We start from the raw sequence: 21,332 nt of genomic DNA, 5'->3' as shown, positions 1-21,332 counted from the left end.
TCATCCTTCTGCAGACTCTGCAGGTACAGGCTCTTCTTGGGATCAGGAACATTAATACAGTTATAGCTCTGATCCCTCCCCACGCCGCTTCATGGGAAAGATAAGTGCGTATATATTTAGAGACTGCCTGTGCTCGCCTGAGTGGCATGTGATGCAGAAGGATTGGTCTGCGATTCATCTTCAGATGTTGAATATCTCAAAGCGTCAGGAACCTACCAGAACAGAAGGGCACCAGACAGGAATGCAAAGCAAAACAGCACGGTCTCTTAGGTGCCCCCCCCTCTCATCTAGGTCCTGGGGGCTTGGCGAGGATTGAGGGTTGCTATGGGGATGGGCCAGGGTGGAATCAGGTGGGGACAGAGCAGACACGCAACCAAGGGAAGAAAGAAAAGGGAGAATTTGTTTCTTGAGTTAGACTTGAAATAAGGATGCTTTTGCTAAAGGGCACACGCGCGCACACACACACACACACACACACACACACACACACACACACACACACACAAGCGTGCATGAAGGCACCTCACTCCCTTACCTCTGCCCACTCCCCAATCTTCCAAGCATGTTGATGTTGGGCTTGGCTCTCCACCTCCTACACCTTCCTGCCCTAGATTTGGTCAGGGGTCTACAGCTCAGAGGGCTTAGGCAGGAGGCACCAAGAGGATTCTGGGGAGAGTCCAAAGGAGAAAGTCTTGGCCTCTTCTCAGAGAATCCAGAGGTCTGTGTGGAAGAGGCACTTGTGTTGGACCCAGGAGACAAGCTATCACTCAGAAGAAGAAAAGGAAGACCAGCCTGAGAGATAGCAGCCTGAGCAGGTACAGGACATGGAGGGCGGGACCTGTGTGGAGATTGCTGCGTCCTTTGCCCCCACTGAGCACTGCTGGGGCTAGAGAGGTACAAGGGGCCTCGAGTGCCAAAGAGGAGAGCCTGGACCTTGTCCTACAGGACATCTTGAAAGGGGATGATAAAGGCTTGTTTTGGGGGGAAGCTCAGATGGGTAGGAAGAGGGAGCGGATGGGCAGGGAGTCCCACGTAGAGACTGAGGCAGCCACAGAGCAACAGTGTCCTGATGTGCAGAGGTGACTGGGAGGGGTGGACAGAAACAGAATCTGAGATAGCAAAGAGTTAGAGGGTAAGCACTGCAGAGTTTGGGAGAGCCTGAAAAGGAAGTGGAAAAGAATAAGGGACCCAGGCCGATGATGCACTTACAGAGTGGAAGGGAGTGTGTGAGCGCATGCGCATGCTTCACGCTCCAGCCAATAATAGGCTTCTTAGATCCATTTGCCATGCTTCCCTCCCCCTGCCCTCTGTGACTTAAACCATAAGGGGCGACCCCGTTAAGTTGAGTCGCATTTTTGTTTTGCTTTGTTTTGCGTGGCACTCTACATTATAGAAATTTCCTCCTAAAAGACCCTCAGAGGCAGGCAGTGAAGGCTCGGGGGTAGGGGTCATACAGCCAGGAGGCTAGAGGGCAGAGCCCTAACCTCTGACCCCAGGCTGCATCCTCCTGCCACTTAGGGGCTGGAAGAAACGGATGAGTGGTCCAGCCATCTCGCTAGCTTCTTTGCGGTGGATTACACTGTAGTGAGGAAATCCTTTTTAATCGTTCTTTTTGCTGTCACAATCATATTTCCTTCCTCCAGAAGGGAGCAGAGCCAGGAAGATTACTTTGACATATTTCTCAAAGACGCTGTTTCTAGAGCACTTGCCTGATAAAAATGATATATTTATTTGGGACCGCCAAGAGCTTGCTGAAATGAGGAATTTATCTGCATAGCTTTTGTTATTAAAGTGATTCTTCTTGTGTATTTCCTTCTAAGCTACTGATTCCATCTATAATACATGAGTTTCAGGTAATAGAAATTTTTCATGCAAGTAAATATTTTAATAACAACATTATGGTCTTGATTCCAAGACTACAGGCAAAAGCCTGGCACTGTGAACAGGCACACGCTGGAGGCTGGGGACCTGGATTGTTGTTCCTGCTCTACACCTGTGACCTTAGACAATACCAGGCCCTCTCTAAACATCAGTCATGTTAGCCATCAGCGTAGGGGTTGCCACTCACAGGAGCTACCGCTAAGCTCAGATGAGAGGCCAGTTTCAACGGAGCCTTGGCCTCGGGCTTTGGGACCCATGTGCAGAGCCAACATGTGTCATTAGCTAGGCAACAGACTGACTATCACCAACAGCCATCTCACCAATTGGTAAAAGTACCTGTCATCAAGCTTGATGACCTGAGTTTTAATCCCCAGGACCAATATGATAGGAGAAAACTGATTCCTCCAAAATGTTGTCACACATGCAACTGTGACACACACACACACACACACACACACACACACACACACACACACACACACAATTTAAAGACAACATGTGATGACTTGCTGCTCTCACAAAGACATGTAGGAATCTAAACAGAGTGAATCATCCCACACAGTCAACCAGGGACCTGGCAGACCCATATCCACACAGGACTTCCACATCCACACCCTCCATTTCTGTTGTTTCACAACAATACAGCAGGAAAAGTCAAATGGCTTTTGTCTTTAAAAGTTGATGACCTAAGAATTGCACGTGGCCCTTCCGTTCATATCCCAGAGTCAAAGTCAGATACCTGGCCGCTTGACTTCCTTGAGCACAGAGGAGCCTGGAGACGCAGCTCCTAGCACGGTGGTCATGCTGCTGGCTGGCTCTCAGTGTCTCATACTATACTAGCACTTGGAAGGGAGAATGGACACTGCACACAGTGTATGCATGGGAACGACCACTTAGAATAGTGGCCGCAAACACGGAAGGGCAGAGAACTCGTGCACCTGCTCCATGGACACATAGGCATATATGTATTCACATGCAGTCAGGCAGAGATGGGCCCCGCTGAGCAAAATGGTGGGAGGAAACTCAGCATGTATCTGGAATAGGCACTGCTCCAAGGGACAGATGACAGCAGTGGGGTCTAAGCCAGAGCAGCAAAGGTGGAGAGAAGTTGATGAGATCAAAATCTGCTTTCCAGGCTGGAGAGATGGCTCAGTGGTTAAGAGCACTGGCTGCTCTCCCAGGGGTCCTGAGTTCAATTCCCAGCAACTATATGGTGGCTCACAACCATCCATAATGAGATCTGATGCCCTCTTCTGGCCTACAGGCAAACATACAGGCAGAACATTGTATACAATAATAAATAAAATAATCTTAAAAAATATTTATAAAAAAAAATCTTTAATCCCAGCACTCGGGAGGTAGAGCCAGGCAGATCTCTGTGAGTTTGAGGCCAGCCTGGGCTACAGAGTGAGTTCCAGGAAAGGCGCAAAGCTACACAGAGAAAACCTCTTAAAACAACAACAACAACAACAACAAAAATCTGCTTTCCTCCATAACAGTAGAGGAAGAAGGGTCATGGTGAGGTCAAGTGGGGGGTGATGGACAGCCTGGACCCAGGACCATTGCAGGCGTCATTCAGAATGCACCACCATCAGACCCAAGGCATGCAATCACTGATGTGATGAGCTGGTAGCCAGCCACTGATCTTTCCCCAGACTGACTCACTCCCCATGCCTTGAGAGTGTCCATCCCTCCTCATCAGAAGGACATGGGCTAATCACGCCCAGTGTTGGCCTGAGCCTGAGGAGGATGGTGTGCCCTGGACAGTAGCTCTCTCTTCCCCACTATATCCTTGTCACCCTGTGACTGTCACTTTCACAACCAGATGTGGAAAACAGCAAAACTGCAGGAATTCCTTTTCCCCCCTCTCTCCACTCTCGCCAGGTCATGCCATGGGGCTTAGAAACCTCAGTGTATATCACTTTTCCTTCCTTATTAAGCTGAAAATTCTTCCCTTAAAGGGAGCACTTTCTGGACTCTATTTGGCATATTCAAATTGCCCAAGTCAGAGACTTTATTGGGTAAAAGTAAGGCTATTTGAACACAAACAGTTGGAGTATCTACCTGATGAAGCTTCGAAGAGCCTAACAGGGAGCAGGGGAAGGTCACATAGACTAGTGTGGCTTGAACTTTTTCCTCCTGTGACTCCCTTTTTTTATGAGACAGGTCTCATCAAATCCGGACTGCCTTGCTGTGTAGTCAAGGAGACCTTGAACTCCTAATCCTGCTGCCTCCACCTCCCAAGAGCCAGCATTACAGACACGTGCTACCAGCCCAGTCTCCACTGTGTTGGGGATGGATCTTAGGACTTTATGCATTCTGGGCAAGCACTCTATCAACCGAGCAAAATTATCAGCCCCATCAGAGATTTTACGCAACCCTGGGTATATAGGTGTTTACTAGTAATAACTCAGGAAGGAAAATATTTTTAAACAGTTCTTTGGAGTATATGTAATTTTATCATTTGTTAAAGTCCAAAGCAAATTTGGGTACTAATGAGATGGATATGGTGGCTTATTTTTACATAACTAAATCTTGGTTAAATCTTTGACACTACAGGACATACAACATTCTTCAACATTTTTCAGAATTGATCAGTACTCTTAATGCTATAATCATCAATGCTGCAGCCTCTGCTTTACACATACAGGGAAAAACAAAGTGGCAGAAGAATGTTCAGGGCCATTTCAGAAGCTCTCCACGGAAATTCTGTCTCAATCTCAAACCAAAATTCATTTAATGTTTTCTTTTTTATTTTAATGAAGTTAAAGCCAGCAACCCATCCAGTGGTTTCTAAAATCAAATATTCTAATGCAGTCCAATTCAAAAAGATACAAATTTCATACATGCTAAGTAAGGAATGATGGAAAAGAGACAACGTCATTTCTTTCCGTAAGTAAGCCCTCGCATTTTGTTTTGTTTTGTTTTGTTTTTGTTTTTGTTTTTCAAGACAGGGTTTCTTTGTGTAGCTTTGGTCCTGTATCTCACTCTGTAGACAAGGCTAGCCTTGAACTCACAGAGATCTGGCTGGCTCTGCCTCCCGAGTGCTGGGATTAAAGGCGTGCGGCACTACTGCCCGGCGCCCTTGCATTTCTATAAAGCAGAAAAATTTGTGTGTACAAAAATCACTGCACTTTGTGGCACACAGTAGCCTCACTCTGAGCTGTTTGTTTGCTGGTGACAACACACTAGATGCAAAGAGTGCATGCCGTGTCTCACGAACAAGGCTACAGTGAAGTTACACGGTACAGCAGGGGCAAGGGCTGCCAGAAACATCACAGAGCCATTACATATTTGGTCTTGAGTTAGTATTTGGTCACTGTGTGTTCAGAAACCTCTTACTGGTTTCTGAAGCTACTGCAAGTTATACATTCACATCTGAAGATTTGGGGAAGATCCATAAATAAGAAAGAATACGCTGCATTTGTCATTCTGGGTCTGGGTTGTCTTAGTCAGTTTCTAGTTCATTCATTTACCTGCAGACTTCAGGAGTTCGTCTTTCTTCACACCTGTGTATGTGTAAATCTTCATTATCAGCTCATCAGTTGGAGGCAATTTAGGTTGTTTCCATTTTCTAATCATTGTGAATAGAGCACCAAGTGAACATGGTTGAGCAAATATCTGTGGAGTATGATGTCTTCGCCTTTGGGCATATACCAAGGAGTGGTACAGCTGGGTCATACGGTATACTTACTTTTTGCTTTTAGAGAATTCTCCATGCTGACTTCCACAGCGGCTGCCAGTCTGCAATCCCAGCAGCAGTGAATGCTCGCACACTTCTCGCCAGCATTTGCTGTCAGTTGTTTTCTTGCTGTTGCCAATTTTTTGCAGCCTCACATTCAGTTACCTAACCCCATATGAGCTTACAACCTACAGTTTAAGAAACTCTGGTGTTCACAATGAGGGGACACTACATTACAGGGTGACTCGTGTCCCCTGTAGAATAGGGTGGAAGATGGAATGACATCAGGCTACTCAGGAAGATGAGCTATTTAAAATTAACCACCTGCTTCTTCCATAATTTTCCACTTAGGATTTTCAGCCCCCAGGTAACATTGGGTAGCTGAAACCTCAATAGTGAAATCATGGAGAAGTACCGTATACAAACTCAGATTTGGACTGACGACTCTACCCTCCAGCCACATGGGTTCTGTCTCCCCAAACTGACTTGTTTCAGATTAAACCCTGAGCCCGACCCCACTCAAGACTTCTCTGAGGACACTCCAGGAGAGGGTCCTGGCTGTGGGGTAGGTGACTTACCCCACATACATCACAGACCTGATTCAGTTCCCAGCCCACATTCCTATGTGAATAGGAACAATAAATTCCTCACAGTAGCAAGAAATTTCCAGTGTGAACTGACCATATGGAGACAGTTGGTGTCATAATACAAAGGGCCAGTCGTCATCAGAAGCTCTCCCCATGCCTCAGGACCTCAGGCGCTCACTGCTCACACACTTCACATCCAGTAGCTACCCTGGTGTATTCACATGGGCTCACCCATAATTATTTGTCAAAACCACTTTTTCCCTCATTATTCCCTGCTGAGAGTGTAAGGTTTTACAAATTTATGTTGTAACTGTCACCAGCTACAACAACATCACAAAGGAAGAGAAATGGAGCCCTGACTCATTAGGAAATGTTCAGTTTGATGCTCTAGGAGAACGTAATTTAATAGATTCATTTTTAAAATTATGGGAATCCTGTGATGTTTGTGGGCAAGCGTGGCACTGCCCACCTCTCTGCTGCAGGGGATGAGCTACAGACAGCCTTAGTGATGATGGTTAAATGTATTTATCAAGAAGGAGTCACAGCAACTGACTCTGGCCAGGACAGGAGATTGGGGGCCAGGTCTCTGTTGGGGGAGGGGCGGGGGGAATCCGGGTTTCTGATTAATTAATACATGTTGGGCATTTCAGTTCCAGATGACTGCCTCTCACAAACAGGCACTGTTCCTCACGTGTGCTCTGGTTGCTCTGCCCTAAAAGTCTCTTACATCTATCCTGATGATATCATCCTCACCAGGCATTCACAGCCAGAGTGAGCCTTCAAACTTCATATCTAATGTTATCCTCTCCCTCCACAAGGCTTCCGCGCAAGCTCCCTCCTCTGCCTGGAATCCTCTTTCTACCCTCACTGTTCTGCCCACAAATGCTGTTAACAATTGTGAATGGGAAACACGTGTGAGTGGAAGTGTCCTCCCATGGAGTGTTCTGATTGGCCAGCCAGAGTCACCTGGGAGCTGGGATGATTACAATCATCCAGAGTATCTGGAGTTTAACAGTCAAAATGATTTGTGTGAGTCCAGGAGACTAACCCAGTAGGAGGTGCTGTATGACAATCCAGAGCGGGTATCTGACTTATTTTTTTCCACTGTCTCTATGTAGCTTTAGATAAGATGTTTCCTTCCTGAATTCTCTCAAGTGGGATGGGAGGATAAGGCACCCTGCCCCACCAGACCCTTGAGGACACTGAAGGGGAAATGTAACGGTGCTCTCTCCAGGACAGGGGCAAACACAGAGGCGGCAGGCATGCCCACCTTTCTGAGCCACACATCCAAGCTCCTGAAGAGATGGGCTGGTATCACTCATATTAAAACACAGCTTGGCTGCCCACTGGCTTGGTGCTCCGATGCTACCTCCCTCCTGCAGCCTCTATCGCATAGCCCGAGGATACCTTCCCTGAGTCAGAAAAGACAAGATCCATCACTCTTGTACGGAGTTCACACCACACAGCCATGACCTGAACAACACATCTACAATTAGCTAATGTGGATCATTTTCAGCAGAAAATGAAGCATGAAATATGCAAAAATAATGAGCCCTTCACTGAGATTCTGGTAGCTGCTACAGGGCAGCCAATTTGAATAGCAGTTGCAATTCCTAAGGAAGAAACCCATTAATAAGGACAATGTTGAAATCGTTACATATGGACCCTGAAACTCACTCGATAATTAATTCGGTAGATAAACATGGTATTAATCCTCCCACAGTTTGTAACTTAAATGAGGCTTTTATTGAAATATTGGGTCCAGTTTTAGGTTTAGCTGGACTGAGAAGCAGGCAAGGCCATGGTCAATAGAACAGACACCCGACATGAGCAAGGGTGAGTGACAAGCCACGGAGGGCAGAGCCTGCCTTAGGGGCTGCAAGAAGACACCGTGTCACTCGGGGTTCCAACATAAGGAGCACATAGTATCGGACACTGCTTGTCTTCGGTGGGTAGGGTTTCTATTGCTGCGATGGAACACCATGACCACAAGAAGCAACTTAGGGAAGGAAGGGTTTATTTCGTTTGCACTTCCATAGTTCATCATCAAAGGCAGTCAGGGCAGGAACCCAAGTGCGGCAGGAACCTGGAGGCAGGAACTGATGCAGACGCCATGGAGGAGTGCTGCTCACTGGCTTGCTCCCTGTGGTTCAGCCTATTTTCTTCTAGCACCCAGGACCACCAAATCCAGTGGTGGCACTGCCCACGGTGAGCTCAGTGCTGCCACATCCATCGTCAATCATGAAAATGCCCCACAGGTGTGTCCACAAGCTAATCTGAGGGGGAGTTTTCTCAGTTGAGGTTCTCTCTTCTAAAGTGACTCTAACTTGTGTCAAGTTTACGTAAAACTAGCCCTCACAGTGGCTCAGATGCCTTATGCCAAGGTGTCCAGAGCCTCCAGGGAGCTCTCCTTCAAGGTCACTAATTATGGCCAATCACCGTTCTGCCAAATGGTAGTGACTCCATCTCTGCCTTTACAGTTAGCCTGTTTCCCTCCCTGCCTGGGATTGCTCGAGATCAGCGGTTCTCAACCTATGAGTTGTGACCCCTTTGGAGGTCAAACAACCCTTTCACAGGGGTTGAATATCAGCTATCCTGCATATCAGGCATTTACATTACAATTCATAACAGTAGCAAAATTACAGTTATGAAGTAGCAACAAAAATGATTTTATGGTTGGGGGGGTCACCACAACATGAGGAACTGTATCAAAGGGTCACAGCATTAGGAAGGTTGAGAACCACTGCTCTAGATGGTAGAGATGACAGACCAAAAGCATCAGCCTGTGGTGTCAGGCCAAGATTCAGATCTAGACTCTCCTTACCGACTCCTTGAACTTCAGTGTGTGGAGGTCACTTTCCCAGTCTGTAACAAATAACCTGCTTTTACTGATTTTATGAAGGATAGGCAGCACAATGGGTGTTAAGTACTTGCCATGAGTATAGTGTGGAGTAAGAACTCACCAAACAGGACTTTCATTGTCTACTTCTTTTATCCAAGGCTGGACCTTGGTTCTCAGAGGCACTTCCTATGTAGGTGACATGTGACTTTGCAGAGCAAGAGCATCGCATCCAAACTGTGTCTGGCACCTGACATCAGGAGTCTGGACTTCAGGGATTACTAATTATCCTGAAATGCCACATCTACAGTACACAAGTTAAACCAAGATCCATCTCATGAAACATAGGACATGCACAAAAAGTACACAAAGGGCTGGGACTGTAATTCAGTGGCGGAGTGTTTGCTTAGCATGCTCAAGGTCCTGGGTTCAATCCCCAGAACTGGAGTAAATAAAAGAAGGAAAGGAATGAGGTGGAATGGAGTAGAGTGGCGTGAAATGATGGCCAGGAGTTGGAAGCTGTTGACACTGGGTCCTATCAGTTCAATGCACCGTGCTATCTAGTTTGTGTATGCTTTCAATGCCGTGCCTTGTTTTATTAACACATATTAATTATGCAGTAATGAGATTCACATTGATTTTCACATACACAGTGAGTATTGATCATATCCATTCACCCTCTTCCACCCTCACCATCCCTGCCATGACACCCTTTCCAGCCCCTACTAAGCACTATTCTAATTTTCAGGATGACTTTTTAAAAGAAATGCCTACATATGAGAAGGAACGTGTAAAACCTGCCTTCCTGTGTCCCGTTATCCCAAGTTACAGCATCAGGAACAAATGCCACAGCCACTAACATTGCTACCATAAACTCTACTAAGATTTCAATGTATCATCACATTCGATTCTAAAAACAAAGTCCTAAATAAAAATAACTTTTAAGGAAGATGGTGTTGTTACCCCTGTTTCACAGTGAGAAAGCAGCAGAGGGTTCGAGTCATTAAGTGACTTGCCTAGGGAAATACTGCCTGGAATGTCAATCAGTTTTTCTTTCCTTACTGTGAGGGATGCCTGAGACGAACAATTGAAAGGGGGAAGGCTTTCCTCTGGCTCGCAGCTTCAACAGCTTTGGTCTATGGTGGGCTGACACCATTGTCTCTGGGAAATGGTAAAGCAGAGCATAGTGGCTGAAGGGTGTGGTCACACAGAGATGCTCACTTTGTGGAGGACAAGAAGCAGAGAGAGTTAGGGAAGTGAGAAGGGACTAGAGACCATGTGTAACCTTCAAGAGTACATGACCAATGACCCATCACCCCCAGCCAGGCCCCACCTCCCAATACCCTGCTCAGCTATGAACTCATGGATGAATCAATCTGCACCCTCAATCAATTAACACCCTCATGCTCCGATCACCTCTTGGTGGTCGTCTCCACCAATGGGGACCAAAACCTACAGGTCAGTCTTTTGTGAGGACACTCCACATGTGAACTGTAACAGAATTCTACCCAGGACTGTCCTGTTGACCTCCGGAAGTGTCTGCCTCGGTATTTGCACTCTTTCCAACTTCCTTTCCCTACAGATGGTGCTGCAGGGGTACCTCTATGGAATTTGCCTCTCCTGTCTGTCTGACCCTGCTCCAGAATTAAAGATGTTTTTAATTGGGGGTTTCCCCCCATGTTATTCATTTATTTCTGTACCTCTGGTACCTAGAACAAGAATGGCATAATAGACTCCATTGATATTTGTTAGATGGATGAAGAGAAAGACAGACCATTGTATGGAGAGATGGAGTGGGAGTAATTCCCTAAGATGGATCCAGAAGTCTTTAGCTGTTGCTCCCAGAGACCACACAGTTTAGGACAGTAGCTGTCAACTTCAACTGCATATTAGAGTTTCCTGGGGACTTTTAAGAATAGTAATGGGGAGGGATTGCATCTGCAGATAGTGAGATTTCACAAGCCTGGGTGTGGTCCAGCCTCTCCCTGCCCTTGTTTCCTCTTCCACATTTACAACCTCTAGAATTTTAATCCAAGTTGTTATTTTTAATGATCCACTATTACTCATTTTTAACTCTAAATTTTACTCGTCCTTTGCATGCCATTTCGTTTCTTCTCCTGATGTCGTCTTCCATTCATCATTCCTGTTTCTAGTCTTTTTTTTTTTTTCAGATAGATTATAAACGGCATGATTCTGAGTCCTCAATACCTGAAAATATCTTTGCCCTCCAGGGCATTTCAGGTTTGGTATGTAATTCTCACTTTAAATTGTTTTCCCTCTGGAGCCTGGGATATGTGGCTCCTTGTATTCTTGAACTCCGTATTGCTCACACTTGCTATTTTATGAAGAATCCATTTCTCTATTTCTCATTTGCTCTTCCTGAAAGGTTTTATTCTCTCTCTCTCTCTCTCTCTCTCTCTCTCTCTCTCTCTCTCTCTCTCTCTCTCTCTCTCTCTCATTCTCTCTCTTTCTCTGTGTGTGTGTGTGTGTGTGCATGTGCGTGTGCGTTCATGTGCGTGTGTGTGTGTGTGTGTGTGTGTGTGTGTGTGTGTGTGTGTGTGTGTGGTGTGTGTATCCACAGTGTTCTAAAATTTTTCTATGCTCTATCTGAGGATTACTGCATTTTCTAGTCAGTATGTTGTGTTCTCCTGTAACCCTCGATAACAACAATAGTTATAATATGAATGTGAACGGCTGGCACTGAGTTCTATCACACTCCAGGTTATGCTAAGTCCTTTGTGTGCACAATACTTCCCATGGCACTATACTGGTTCCAGCCTGATGTCGACTCTATACAAGAGGAAACTGATACGGAGAAAGTAATCCTCTTCTAGCTACGAGTTACTGTTACTGCTTTTAGAATTGCCTCCATTCTTTTTCTCTGCCAAGTCCCGTTCATGCAGCATTGGTCACTGGAGATCCTCTGACACCCCAAGAAGCATGCTAGGATGCTATTGGAAACATGCGTAGCTGAAAAGGCCCTGGTTCATACAGTACCCTCTTTCTAGAGTCATAGCCCAGGGCACAGTGTATGACCTGTCACACACAGCTTGAATCTGAAGTGTACTGTACAGGCTCCTATGTTTGGACACTTGCACCCCAGTAGGTGGCCTATTTAGGGGGTGGTGGAAGGTTTAAGAGGGAGGTGTAGCCAGCAACCTTTGCTCTATCCCACCTCCACTTCCAGTCCTGTCTCTGGTTCCCATTGGTCAAGATGTGAGCACCTGCCACACTACACTCCCACCATTGTGGAGTTATCTGCTCTGCCACACTTTCCTCTCCTTCATGATGGCCTGCTCTGCTGGAACCTAATAAAATAAAGAAACCTTCCTCCCTTCAGCTGCTTCTGTCAAGTATTTTATCATAATAACAAGAAAATTAACGAGCAGCATTTGGCCTTCAGAGGCCCCCACACCCCACTTGGCCACAAATGACCGATGAGTACAGGTGCGCACCTGACTCCAGCCAAGCTAGTCAACACCTTTCCCCTCCCGAAGTCTAAACTGTGAAAAAAGATCTTTAGCTTATGTAACCTTCACCCTGTGATGAAAGCCACCACGTGGTTCAGTCTGTTGTGAAAGATAAGCTTTAGGAAGTTTTCTTACCAGTGGTGAATTCTGAGGCAATCCATCCCTGGAGTTCACAGCTTGACCCCTTATCAAGCTACAACTCTGGCCATGCTTTGGCCTTGATTCCCTGCACTGCCTTCCTGGAGCCTTATATCTGGCCAGACAGTGAACTTTGGATCCTTAGAAGTAAGCCTTGACCTGCTCATAAGTTACATAGAGCTGAACTCTGACCCCAACAACACACCAAGCCCGCCCCCCACCCCCAACATCTCAGGAGCATGCATCATTGTTACAACTGTTCCATGGTATGAGAGCAGGTGGCCTTCCACCCTGTGGGTTTTATATTTACATCAGGTTTCCTGTAGCAGCAGTCATATCAGCCCCTCCCCACAAGGCACCAAGGATGACCAGGCCCTGGAACTGCCCCTACCATACCAGGTCCAGAACATGTTTCTCAGTGTGAAACCCAAATGCCCAGATGAACTGCTGTCTGCTGTTCTTTGACCTGAAGGAACCCAGCATGAACAGGCCGTGTAGGTGCTGGGGATCTGTAACTCCAGATCCAGAAACTCTGTCTTCTGGCCTCTGTGGGCACTGCACACACATGGTGGACACACATAAATGCAGGCAAAGTACTCATGCACGTAAAATAAAAATACATCAGCCTTAAAAGCAAACACAAAACCCAAGCAAGCCACACTGGTTGCAATCTTCCACAGAAGGGATGGGATGTGTCTTTAATCACTGGGAGCACCTCGGATTCATACCTCTGACTCTCTGCTCTGTGTGCCAATAGTGTCTTGCCTCCCAGCACTTCTACAAATCCCCCTCTGTCCCCATCTTGACTTCCCTTGGTGGGAGCTGCTCCCAAGGCCAAGCCAAGCTGCGGAAGTCACATAGTGCACAATAGTGGTTTCCATTGTTGGGTGGGGCTTGCATTAAAGAGATACTCTTTCCATTTTCAAATTCCCTAAGGGGAAAAAGGATGTTACTGGTGAGGTTCCCCGCCCCCCATTTCATCACCCTCCCTCTTCCTCCCCGAAACTCATCAAAAACTCTCAAGACCCCCAACACAAGCCTGTGGCTTCCCTTTGGCCCTCGGATGAAGCCCTGCTTGTGGTCCTCTGATCCTCTCATTATCCACCCTAAAGTACCCCATGGCACCCTGCTCATCCAAGGTGGAAAGCAGTTTATTTCTCCTGCAGGCTGTTTGCCCCAGGCTTGGGGTCCCTGTGTGCAAACCTTCCTGGAAAGGAAGTGACGGCTTTATTTCTTTAAAGTCCTGTCACTTCACACTGTGGGGAGTTGGGACGGTTATAATTATACATTGCAAACTGAAGCTGTTATTATATCAAAGCATCACCCAAAACCTCAGAAACGTGCTGTGACATCTCAGGACTCTTTTCCCCGCTGGCTCTGGTGCAACTCTGAAAGGAAGCTGACCTTTTCCTTAGCCGGATTATAAATGTCAGATTCGCACAGCACCATCCTTCAATTACCGTCACCTTGAAAGGGGAAAGCGCTGGAGGCCTCACACTTAAGTATTTTCAATCACAGATATATTTCAGCACTCCATCTCCTCGGGAGAGGAGAGGAACGCTGAGGGGCGGGTGCAGCCTCACAGTGGCCCCGCGCCATGTGCAGTGGCCCAGAACATCAGCCACTTAAAGGATGATTTGGGAATGGATCAGAACCACCCATCCAATCACCTCCCATCCCATCCAACTAAAGATTTGATTTTTCTTCAACTGCTATTTCCAGAAGCGTCATGGGACAAAGACGCCTCCGCTGTGTATCTCCTAAATGCAGATAATTGTAGATCTCGCTTTTCCCTTTACAAAATCATGTTTTTATTGTCCGTCTTGAAATAACAGGAGGAAAAAAAAAAGCTTCCCTTCTGGTCACGTTCCTGGTCCTCATTCAAAGTCTTCACTCAACAAGAAGGCGGAGAGGGCTGAGTCCATTAAGAAGAGGAAAGCAATCCAGCACTCAGAGCTGGTATGATCCCGGGGTATTTATAGCACATGAGCAACAAATTAGCATCTTCACGTGTTAATTTCTCCCTTTGTCTCCTGGAACCTGTATTCACAGAGGGGAGTTTCCCCCCTTTTTGCTTAATTAACAATATTATTATTATATTTTAGTTATGACAAAATGTTGACAATCAATATAATCCTCTGGTGGTGGTGGTGGTGGTGGTGGTGTGTATGCGTGTGCGCACGCGCGCGTGAGTGCCTGTTTAAGAACATTCTGAGTCTGAACTGAGCTGGAAAGTCTGGCCCATCTCAAAGAAGAGAATTACAAATTTCCTGGGTCTCTCCAGGATGCCTGGCTTCTTCCTGGTCAAGCTCGTCACTCAGTCAAGTGTCTTCTTCCTACTTACAGTTCAATAGTGCCAAGCCCTATGGCCTTCAGTACCATCAGAGCCAATGGGCAGCTGACCATGAGCCTCACCAGCTGGTAGTTGCCCTATATGTCAGCCTGTCGTCCTCAGGCACAGGGCAGTACGCACCCCTTTCTTGAAATCCTAGTGGCTCTGCTTCTTCAGCCCCAGTCCCAGAAAGTGGGTCTGAGACTTTTAGGGATGAGAAGGTTTTCCAGGTGGAACAGTCACTTATCTTAGACCTATTCTCAAAATGAGGTGCCTTTCTCACCTTTCACGGGTTGACATGGTAACTGGCCAGAGTCCATTGAAAAGGATCAGAGAGAAGATGCATGCACAGGCCGTGAGCCACACCCAGCAGGGGAGCAAAGTGCAGGGCTGCACCCAGGTTTATACAGAATCCTTTTCTGTTTGAGATCAGAGCAGTTTCCAAGATGGCAGGTTTCTTTAGAATCTAAAGTTCTCAACCTGTGGGTCACGACCCATTTGGGGGTCCCCTATCAGATATCCTACATATTGGATATATACATTACAATTCATAACAGTAGCAAAATTACAGTTATGAAGTAGCAGTAAAAATAATTGTATGGTTTCGGGTCATCACAACATGAAGAACTGTATTAAAGGGTCATAGCATTAGGAAGGTTGAGAACCACTGCTCTAGTTGAGGACAAAGGTCTTATTCTGTGCACTTCTGCAGGCCCACCCCCAGATGCAGACCCTGGCCATGGCTTGTCATGAAGTCATGAAGAGATGATCACCTTCTGACAAACACATCAGCACTCCCTCTGGGCAGGTATGTCTGGCATTGTTAATGGGTTCACACTGCCCATAAGAGGCTAAGGATAGGCTGGCTGGACAGACTGCTGATAGGTTTGCCACAGCCGCTTCTGTAATCCAACTCAGGAGCCAGGTTTATCATCAGGTATGGGCAAAGCTAGTCCACGCTGGTCCTTATGACTTCTCCTGGCATCTGGCCCCAGCTGTGACTCTGGCCTGTATTAGAGGCCACTTTGATCTCTGCCCAGTTCCAGCTCTTTCTGGAGCCTTCACACGAGTTCCTACTGCACATTAGTGATATCGCCCCTGCTGACTCTTTCCTGTCTCCTCTGACTGTTCTGCCCAGGAAACCATCCACCCAAACCTGAAACCTTAGGTCAACGGAACTTGTGTCTCCCCTCCCTCATGATTGCAAGAAAATCCATGAAAAGACATCAGGAATCCAACTGCATCTAAAATCTCTTCGGTCTGTGCCTCGGCCCTTTGCAGCAGCCTGTGATTACCTCCCAGCCCCACTCTGTCCCAAACATAGGTCTGAGTCTTTTAAGATTGGGGTCTATTATCTCACTCTCCTACTCCTCTGCTCAAAAGCCTTTCCTTGGCTCCCATTTCCCTCGCATAGGAGCCATGCTTCTAATGGTGCTACAAGCCCCGAAGCACGCCCCCCCAGCACCATCCCACCGCCTCCCTCCCAGTCCAGCAGGTCCCCTTGTCTTCTGACCATCCACATCTCTGGCCATGTGCAGAAGCTTATTTCTGCCTGCTGTCATCTCCCAGATGCTCGCTCCTATGCGTGTCAGGCTTTCCTTGGCAAGCTCTCAGCCCTACTCCCCACAGGCTCTACCCACCTGCTGCTTTCTTTTTCTTCTAATCGTCTCTCACCCTTTAACATACTAAACATTTCCCCTCCCACCAGAATGTAAACCAGATAGGACAGAGACCACCTCAAGCTTTTATGCCTTCATGTCTACTTCATTTGTTTCGTTTTCCTGACAACATTATCAGGAAACTCTTCAAAAGCAAGGCAAGTTGGGAGAATTGCACAAAGAATAACTCACAGATCCAGTAACATTTTGAGACGTTGCTTTCATGCCTTATCTAACAGTGCATCGGCGCTCCAAGCCATGTCTTTCCTTGATGCACTCAAAGCGGTTGCAGACATCGGTGCGCTGCACTGCCAAACACTTCCGCACGTGTGCCAGCCACCGTGTCGATGTTTACATCCAATTCTTTTTCTGCTGGGAGGTAAGGCCTGCACTGAGGGGGAAATGCAAGTCTTAAGTGTATCGTCAACAAGCTCTGACAGATTCAAATACCATGGAATGCAAATATTTACCAGGATGCAGAAAATGGCATTCCCTCCAAAAGTTCCCTCACGGCCCGTCAGTATCAGTCTCCAGAGAGCAGGATCTCTGTCGGCTTCGTTCAGCCGCTGTGCTTCCCTTGCACTCAGGAGAGCATCTGGCACCTAACAGGTGCTCAGGGGGTGCTTGTGGGATGAGAAGACAGTGATCTCCTGCAAGGGGAAACTTCAGAGGAAGTCCATTGGCCCAGATATGGGAGTTGAAGGTTGGCTTCAATCCTAGCCATCTGAGTAAAACCAAAGGGGACTACAAGCCCAAACCAAACAGCCTACCTGAGAATGATGCATTCCAAGGAGCCAGCCCCTTCCATTACCCGCCCAGCAGCAGGTTCTTTCCCGAAGCCAGGCCTGTTCTGCAGAGCTTGCAGACTCTGGATTGAATGAGGCCGACTCAATAGACAGTGAGTGGCAGAACCAAGAAAGCCTGTTGGGAGGGGGCTCAGCCACTCACTGTCTTGACCATCAGCCATCCCAGCAGCTGCAAACATAAGCAATGATGTAGTCATTCAAGACGGCTGATTAAGGTTTGCTCGGCCATATGCAAAAGGTGACTCAAAGTACATTTGAAATGTCTGTAGCTCAACTATGCACAAGCGGAAACAGATTGGCATGTCTAAATCCTTCCTATATAGGAAGTCAGAAGGACACACAGGTAACAATGAACAGAACATATATCCCCTCTGCACACCACACACACATTTGCACACATATTCACACAGGTGCAATCACCCAAAGTTATATACACATGTATACTCACGCACAATCAGGCACATACACATACATACATATATGTACACATGCAAGCACACACATACTTTGCTTTGGTAGAAGAGGCTGTTTCATGTGATGAATAGGAAGAGGTAGCCTCCATTGCTGCAGGTTCAATGAGAAAGCTGGGACAGCAGAAGTGCCTTCAACCACCACTAAAATTCAGGTCAAAAAAAAATGCAGACCCCCAAGAGAAACATGTGGGCCAAGCTAGCAGAGAGGCAACCACAGTGCTTGGAGAGGAAAGAGGTAAACAGGTATGCGTTCCGGGGTGAAGTGGGTTGTAACACTAATTCTAAATGGTCTTTTAATGAAAAATCCCGGTGCCAGATATTGGGGTAAGTGCTGAAAGATAAGAGAGGCAAAGGAATAAGCCAATGCCATATACCACCTCACCAACTCCACAAATCCTCTGACTGAAATCCTCTGAGTCTTCACCCAAAAGTCTCCAGCCAAAAAAAAAAAAAAAAAAAAAAAACCTCTAGTTGAAAGGGATGCTTCTGCCTAAAAGCCTTTAGTTCCTGTCTCCTCATATAACTTTCTCCGCCCAGCCATCACTTCCTGGGATTAAAGGCATGTGGGGTTCCCAGTACTGGGATTAAAGGTGTGTGCCACCACTCTCTGGCTCTGTTTCTCCCCTAGACTGAGTCAATCTCATGTAGTGCAAGGTGACTTTGAACTCACAGAGGTCTAGACGGATCTCTGCCTCCCGAGTGCTAGGATCAAAGGTGTGTGCCACCACTGCCTGGCCTCTATGTTTAATCTGATGGCTTGTTCTGCTCACTAATCTTCAGATAAATTTTATTAGGGTACACAATATATCGCTACAGTGGGTGCCAGAGACTTTTGCAGAAGAAGGCTTTGGGGACAGAGGGTCATACATGGGGGCTGCCCTATGCAGAACTGAAAGTCTGGACCATGAAAATGGAGCTGGCATGGGCTCATTGCATGGAACCTGAACTCAGAGCATCAACAGACTGAGAATTTCATTTGGGATCAACTCAGTGAGCATTCCCGGATAAGCGTTCTGTCCACATGCTGGTAGCCACCACTAAGGTATCTGTGCCTGGTTCCAGCCTTAGCAGATCCTGATGGAGGTGAAGAGAGAGAACGTAAAGCCATGAAACTGAGAGGCTGAGCTTGGGTGGCACTGTCTTGGACGGCCTAGAATGGGATGCTGGAAAGAGGAACAGTAAGCATGGTGGCTGGCGTAGGGTTAGCTGAGCAAGCCACAGCACCCTTCCTCAGGTGACTCAGCTAATTCCTCATGGAGGACGAGGGGGTCATGAATGGCACAACTCACAGATGAGTATGACCTGTAAACTCTGTCGTGGTATGTATGGCAGGCCTATGTAAGTCTTGGCTAGCCCTTTGGCCAAAAAACTTCCAGGTCAGTGTCAGACTTTGGAAGAACAGGATGGTCTGTAGATTTGGAAGTGAGGTGGTCAGCATACATCAGAATATCTAGGGTATAGATAGTGGGGCTAGAGGTGCACAAGTGATTGTCACAAGCATCCTCCAAGTGCCCCCTCACTCTTCTGGGGCACTCTCCAGTAATCCAGGTCCAGGAAAGAAGGCATTCTTCCTCATGCACTAATTGAGAGGGGGTCAGACATGAGACGGGTGGGGAGAGTCTCTGGGTATCTGTCTCCATCTCCTCCCATCCAAGGCCCTGGCTGCCCTCCCTCAGACAGCTACCATCATCTCTGACCTCTCCCTTTCCCATGTTCCCACACTCCCTCGAAGTAGGTAGAATGAGGAGTCAGAACATTATGAGTCACAACAACCTACCCATGCTTAGAAAACTACAGTCTGGCTAGACTAAGGGAGATAGCCTTACTTCTGCCTGGTTCTCCATGTCCCCACAACCAGCCACACACACACACACACACACACACACACACACACACACACACACACACACACACACACACACATACATACATGCGCACGCACTCTCTGAGCCTTCCACACCCTCACTGCCTGCTGTTTCCTGGGCCAGCAACTAGGCCACACTCTCTCACAGCTTCTTGCAACCACCCTTCTAGCCCACCCCATCTCAAAAGCCTCTGAGACACTACCCTCTCTCCTGCTCTCATGCATACATCCCATCTCGACCTTGTACCACACTGGTCTGTACCCAGGATTTATTTCCTCCTTGGATCCCTTAACATTATTCTTTGAGAGTAAGTCCCTCATCCTAGGACTTAACAAGTGTGGGTTGAACAAACCCTTCAAAGGCTTTTGCCTGTGGTGTTGCTGGTGTATCTGAGCTGTCTTCTGTCTTGGGACTTTTTGAAGGACCATCTAACACCCACCACACACTGAGCAAAGAACCTGGAGGGGAGGGAGAACCATCAGAGTGGGAGTCAGGCAGGGCAGGCCATCCTCCCTGTCTGCTTTTCCCAGCTCCCCTTGAGAGGCAGAGGGCAGAGGGCAGTCACTGGGCAGAACTGGCATCACCCTGGACCCTGTGGGAGTTGGTGCTGTCCTTTATTGAGACTGTGCCCCTCCACAGGGACCTGCCTTTGCAGCCACCCACTCTAAAATATGCTCTGCGTATCTTCAAAGGCCAGACCCTCCTGTGGGCACCTAGACTGCCCATATCCCTGACCTTTCCGTTCTCAGACCTCAGGCGCATGAGAAGGCAGGGTTGCATGAATGCCACTTTCGCTTCTGTTAGCTGTTCCATGTTTAGCCCAGTTGTCTCACTGACTCCATAAGGCCAGGATCTCCTCTTTCTTGATGGTCTTTAAGTATACATTCCTCAGGGTGTGCGTGTGCGTGTGCGTGTGCGTGTGCGTGTGCGTGTGCGTGTGTGTGTGTGTGTGTATGTGTGTGTGTACATGGGGAAGAGTTAAAAAATAAAGCCCTGAGATTTGAGGGTCCATATTCATTCAGTTATTTTTCTTAATTATAGTGCACTCAGAATAAAAGAATACAGCCATGTGCCCTCTTCCCATGGACAGCCTTCCACAGTGGCTACAGCAAGAGAGTGGGCATAGCTCCCTGGATGGCCCCCAGGCTCACAAAATACCACGCCCCACAGTCAGCCCCGTGCTCAAGAAGAAAACTGTGAAGTAGGCATGCTAAAACAACACCCTATTAAATTAATGCTTTTAATTTGAATTTTATTGATTTTTTAGTTCACCATTCTATAATTTGTCCATTTGTTTTGCTTTTCTAGTCATCTGAGAGCCATCAGCGGAAGGAATTTACTCCAGCTATCCTGTGGGGACAGATTTTAATAGCACTAGCATAAAAGTCCTTGGGGAGGTGGGGGAAGATTCTTGAAAGAATTTTTATTTTAAACGAGGGATTTGTATGGCTCGGGTTGGAGAAATGTTTTCTCCACTGTGAGACTTCTCAGGACAAGGTCAGAAGCTCTCAGCTTCTCCCAGTTGCTGGGAAATCTGCCCATGGTTTCCCTTCTTTTAACGATTCTGTTGTTGATGTCCGTTAGCTCGTGTGTTCCTTTGG

General features: G+C 47.1%; 2 long non-coding RNA genes across 2 annotated transcripts; one reads left to right on the top strand and one right to left on the bottom strand.

Annotated features, from left to right (window-relative positions):
• The first annotated feature begins 201 nt into the window (after positions 1-201).
• On the top strand, positions 202-20,942 carry LOC128123246 (uncharacterized). Its single transcript, XR_008222612.1, has 4 exons — positions 202-815; positions 14,433-14,556; positions 15,642-15,737; positions 20,773-20,942. It is a non-coding gene; the product is annotated as an uncharacterized LOC128123246 (long non-coding RNA).
• LOC128123247 (uncharacterized) lies at positions 16,670-17,608 on the bottom strand. Its single transcript, XR_008222613.1, has 2 exons — positions 17,058-17,608; positions 16,670-16,978 (listed from the first exon to the last, which is right to left on the bottom strand). It is a non-coding gene; the product is annotated as an uncharacterized LOC128123247 (long non-coding RNA).
• Positions 20,943-21,332: the final 390 nt, after the last annotated feature.

Source organism: Peromyscus californicus, unplaced genomic scaffold (genome assembly GCF_007827085.1).
Source record: "Peromyscus californicus insignis strain IS unplaced genomic scaffold, ASM782708v3 Scaffold_3__1_contigs__length_106647218, whole genome shotgun sequence".
NCBI classification, from domain to species: Eukaryota; Metazoa; Chordata; class Mammalia; order Rodentia; family Cricetidae; genus Peromyscus; species Peromyscus californicus.
This window is presented reverse-complemented; position numbering and strand designations above follow the sequence as displayed.